The sequence below is a fragment of the Notolepis coatsorum genome (assembly GCF_963971535.1).
Source record: "Notolepis coatsorum genome assembly, chromosome: 1".
In the NCBI taxonomy this organism is placed as follows: Eukaryota; Metazoa; Chordata; class Actinopteri; order Aulopiformes; family Paralepididae; genus Notolepis; species Notolepis coatsorum.
This window is the reverse complement of record NC_140165.1, coordinates 172,083,683-172,089,110: the sequence shown is the minus strand read 5'-3', so window position 1 is coordinate 172,089,110 and position 5,428 is coordinate 172,083,683.

Genomic DNA, 5,428 nt, shown 5'->3' with positions numbered 1-5,428 from the left:
AAATGAGATAGAAAAAAAGCCAATGCGATTTTGTGTTTTTCCTCAATATCTCTGCAATGCCTGCGAGTTACCAGTAACTGTATTTGTCATACCATGACAATTCACGACAACTTTTAAAACGGATCAATTTATTTATATGTATAAATCGCATTCAGGAAATTGGGCGTCAGTGAAAGCATGCTATCCGTGGAGGAATGGCAGGAGCAGGAGCAAACGGCTGTTAGTGTTCACCAACCATCACATTTACACATTCCTGCATTTGTATTGTTTTATCCACAGAAGATTTGCAAACCTTTTGTTCCAGAGACAAAAGCCACAGAGTGGGTAATCAAGAGACACTGGCTAAGTTGATTTGATGACACCCTCGGTCCGCGGCCGCCTCGGTGCATCATCTACTCTCTCCCCTGAGCTCTGAGCTCCGGTCGCGTCGCTGTCTTCTTCTGGTCGCAACGGTCTGACTTCCTGTGATAACGGTCTAATCTACACTGCTGCCACCTGTCGTCACGGAGGAGAATTGCACCCATTTTGTAAAAAATTAAATAATAATAATAAGCACAAAATACGTACCAATCCGTACGCCGTAAAGAGGCCGTGCAGAGCTCGAAGAAACAGGAGAATCCCGGTCAAACCGTACACATTGACAGCTATGGTGAGGAGGAGAGAACCCTTAGAAGGGCCATTCAAGGGGGGATCTCCCTTCTTAGATGTCTAGTAGTGTTGCAGACGGACAGTTGGTAAGCATGCACTCATGTGTGTAGTGAAACACAGATGAGTGCATGCAATAGCAACTGAACATTTAGAAAGATTAAAGATAGAGCTGATAGCGATAGCAACTGAACATTTAGAAAGATTAAAGATAGAGCTGATAGCGATAGCAACTGAACATTTTGAAAGATTAAAGATAGAGCTGATAGCGATAGCAACTGAACATTTTGAAAGATTAAAGATAGAGCTGATAGCGATAGCAACTGAACATTTTGAAAGATTAAAGATAGAGCTGATAGCGAATCTATTTGAAGCACAGGGGCGGCGCAAAGAGGGTCGCATCCTCCCCGTCTTAATCACAGGACATTCAACACTCTGGTCATTGCTCTGAGACAGCCGGAGACAGGGAGATAGGGGGCGGCGCAGAGAGAAACGTACATTGTGTAACCAATTGTTCGATTTCATTGTGATTTTTAATGAATGTCTGATAGGACTCTGCGTTGTGTTGTTGGATGTCGAAGTAAAGTCACTTGAATTAAACCTCCCCTTGCTATAATATGTGACTTATTGATTATAATAGATTTCTTTCAGTTTCAGTTTATTTTTACTGTAACAGTAAAAACATTCCCAGTACCTGTAACCGTGGGCAAACCAAGACTAATCTCTGCCAAACTGCCTAGGAGATTAGTGTCCAATAAACCCTCTTCCTAGGGTCAGATTCATTCATTTTTATTAATGTGTGTGTATTTAGCATTCAGTTCAAGACATTTGTATCTGGGTTAAAGAGCCAACTCACGTTTGTTTCAAACAAGCTGGATTCCGCCGTGAGGAGTTTGTTTGTGTCACTCGCTTGGCTCTCACCAGAATCTTAAAGCATCCGGATCACGGCACCATTTGCCGTACATGTAACATCGTGTAGATGTTAGCATGGCATTTTAGTCAAACGTGGCAACTTTCTTCAGTGTATGTGGTGTTAAAATGTGCAGATACACTGGAAGCCTATAGCAGTGGTTAATCAGCAGAAAACCAAGATCTTTCGTTAAGTGTAAATGATTATGAAAAAAGAAGGGCGCCTTGACTTTTGTCTCAACTGTTGTATTGCTGTTCTGACAATGATTTACGTCAAGTTCATGCTGAAATAGACAGGTACTTTATTATTCCACCCTTTGTTGTTTGGCAGTGAAAGGGTTAACCTTTCACTTTTAAGTTATTTTGTGCATCACTCTGTTTGTTTTGAATTTGATGCAATGCATGAGGGTCATCCTTTTGTGTTAAATGGCTGCTTAAACAAAAAAATGGGGATGAATAGTTAAAGTGTAAAGTTCAACACACTGTGTTAGTAATCATTGTTACAGTCAATGTTACAGTTAGTAAATTGGTATGCTCGTCTGTTATAAAAAGAAATCTGGATTTCAGCATGGAGGGAGAGGAGGGAGAGAGAGATAGAGAGAGAGAGGGAGAGAGAGAGAGAGAGAGAGAGAGAGAGAGAGAGAGAGAGAGAGAGAGAGAGAGGGGAAATAGCTTAACTATTCCTCTTTTAGCCAAAGGCTTGAACAGTCATTCAAATACTATTACAATGTGTTATTGAAACGACAGGTCGCCACATGTCACCAATGTCCATAGGTCAGAAGACACCAAAGTCAAACCTACTTTTACCGTAACCTAGTTGGGGTAGTTTAAGACTGCTCTTAAACTTCATGGGAAATATTCCTTTCCTTGAATCATTTGCTTTTATTAAAACTTCACAAAATGGTGTCTCCTTAGCATTCAGCTGGGAGCATGTCTATGTTCCCCGGGTCCTATGTTCCCCGGGTCATATGTTCCCCGGGTTCTATGTTCCCCGCTTTGATTGATTGATAGATTGAAAATCTTAGACCACCAGCCCTGATTCCAAACTCTAACCTTAACCAGTTCGAACGAGGGCCTAAGCTTAACCGTTCGAAACAAGGCAGACATTAATAATTAATAAAATAATAAAAATTTATAAAATGTTCAATCTATTAATCAATCAAAGCGGGGAACATAGAACCCGGGGAACATAGGACCCGGGGAACATAGGGATGATCCCATTCAGCTCTGACTGGAGGTGTATAATGACATGTGCGTCCTGGTGACGTATGCATACTGCGGCCTTCAGACACATGTTCAGGGAAAGTGATTACCCTTATTCCATATTAACCTTATTTCACATTATAGTCAAACGACCTTACTTCACATTATAATCAAGCGCTCAGGTTTCAGCATTGGATAAACAAGTCACAATGTACCTTAATAATATAACGTCTTTTTTACCCCAGCGGCAGGTATGCGCTGCTAGTATTTGATAACGTGGAAAACGCCATCTTCCCTCGCGGCCAATGCATATCAGAATGTGCGTGCACATAACGTATTTTATATTCTTACTGATGTTAAACATTCAACTCATTTCACAATTCTTGTTACTCATTTCACCTAACGTTATAACTTCTAAACGATAGTGTTTTCGGTACTTTTCACAGTGTACTGACCTGAAAGCATAGAATATGATCAAGAGGAGTGAAGACACGTGCTGCTCAGTTTACTCCAGAAACTCCTCTGGCGTCAGAGGGCGGAAACCGTCCCCTATAGGGGGACCTGGCGCATCACCTGAACTACATGGGTCCGCTCTTAACTTCCTGTCTAATCAATTCTCCATCTCACAGTCAATGTGAACTTGGTTAATTATAGTAACGTATAGCTGGTCATATAAAGTTTACCATCATTCTTCTAATCATGTCAATTAGATATGTACAATTGCTAAAGTTACACAAGATTATGCACATATTCTTGAGGATACTACAATTACATAATTTGAAAAGGAGTGGGAAGAAGTATACACTGATTTAATCAGACCCCTTTTTACTCATCATCAGATCATACTTTAGTAACTTTACTAATTCATACTTTACTAACTGCTCGTTTTATTGTCAGACTTATAATGAACAAATTGACTTAGTTAACTAAACATTTGTGAATAATTCCTTATTAATATTTGCCAAAACTGTAGGTTACCCTGTATAGTTTCCTCTAGCCATTTTATATAGGCCTACATATATACTGTACAACTACATACCAACATATGCACATATATACAATTATATATATACACACACACATACATACAGCTAGTCATCAAACCCCTTCTTCATCTCTGTACCTGGAAAACCATTTGACTATATTATATTTTAAACTAAAGGTAAGAATGATCATGCTGCTGCATGGAGACACACACACACACACACACACACACACACACACACACACACACACACACACACACACACACACACACACACACACACACACACACACTCACACACACACACACAACACACACACACACAACACACACACACACACACACACATACACACACTCACTCAATTTTTTTTTTTTTTTACTAGACATCACTCAGGTGTATTATTGATGCTCTCATTGATACTATGTTTGTTTCTGAAGTGTGTGTGTGTGTGTGTGTGTGTGTGTGTGTGTGTGTGTGTGTGTGTGTGTGTGTGTGTGTGTGTGTGTGTGTGTGTGTGTGTGTGTGTGTGAGTGTGTGTGTGTGTGTGTGTGTTGTGTGTGTGTGTGTGTGTGTGTGTGTGTGTGTGTGTGTGTGTGTGTGTGTGTGTGTGTGTGTGTGTGTGTGTGTGTGTGTGTGTGTGTGTGTGTGAGATATACATTATTATAGAGAGAGAGGGGGTGCTTTGGTAGACTATTGCATTGGTCCATTCATTGAAGATGAACGCAATGCGACATCCTTTACTAGGCTCACCCACCAACAGTGCAGGTGCTGAACAGCTGATCCGAATGTATAGGTAAAAACCATATTATGCGTTTTCATCAATAAAAAAATTGCCAAAAAAATTCTGCTCACGCGCTTACGCGCGCTCGCATTCACTGGGGGCCTACGAATACATTCTTTCATGGGGCCCAGAATCTGGAGCTACACCCCTGGCTGCGTGCACTACCCAGGGTGCCACTGTGGTCAAATCGTATGCCCCCCCGGCCCGCCCCCCCCCCATTTGTTATCCCCCCACACATCTACCATAGACCGCCTATTGTTCTCCCAATACTACAGTTCTGTCTGCCCTCCTCCATTGAACACCCCCTTTTGTCCCAATCAGTCACCAAATCTCCCCCCCCCCCCCCCCACGTCTACCCCTCCTCCCCCTCCTAGCTCACCACCCCTTCACCCCTCCTCCCACCCCCCCACGTCTACCCCTCCTCCCCCTCCTAGCTCACCACCCTTCACCCCTCCTCCTCGCTCACTCTCACCTGGACAGACCAGACCACACCCCTTTTCTCTGTCATTGTATAAAGGTCAGGTATCCCATGTCCAGGGAGCCCGTTACGAGACCCCCCCCCCCCCAGGGACTCACCGGGTCTCCCCAGCCATGTCTCCCCGGGTTGTGAGCTAAATACACCTGGTTAACTACGTCTACTTTTGTCTGAGCATAGCTGTCAACATTGGCATTTAAAAAACTGGAAATTTCGCCCCACCCCCCACCCCACCGGCCTGCCCCCTCCCAATGTAGTCTCCTCCCCCTCGTATGTACATCTGTTAGGATGTTTTTATTTTTATTATTTTTTATTTATCTCTCGATTTTCTCTGTTTTCTCCCCGTCCCATTTAGTCCATTTTTCAAATTTATGGAAATCGATAATAAAAAAATAACGATTAAATAACGAGAATTCTCGTCTTGGCA